This window comes from Nematolebias whitei, chromosome 21 (genome assembly GCF_014905685.2).
Source record: "Nematolebias whitei isolate Nwh7 chromosome 21, NemWhi1, whole genome shotgun sequence".
Taxonomy (NCBI): domain Eukaryota; kingdom Metazoa; phylum Chordata; class Actinopteri; order Cyprinodontiformes; family Rivulidae; genus Nematolebias; species Nematolebias whitei.
The window spans coordinates 14,414,815-14,415,149 of record NC_056518.1 but is presented as its reverse complement, the minus strand read 5'-3'; positions in this window follow the sequence as shown (position 1 = coordinate 14,415,149).

Here is a 335-nt window from a genome sequence, read left to right as displayed (position 1 = left end):
AACATATTTTTGACATTTGACATTGTTACATCTCTTAAAGTTGCTCAAAAGGTTCAGGCAGCTGTTTGAACATTTTATTACAACAAGCCCATGGGAAGTAGGGGTGCACAGGGTGCTGCAGAACTCTCAGGTGGATGCAGGAGGACATGAAGGTCAAATGCAGCAAATTATTAAAAGATTTCTGCAACTGCTTAACACCCCACCCCCCCCACCCCCAAATTATCTGTCAAAAAAACAAAAAAAACAATGTATTTTAAATGCTCATAATCAGATAAGGCAGCATGTGTGCATATCACTGTGTATATTGTATATTTAGTTTAAAAAAAAAAAAAAAA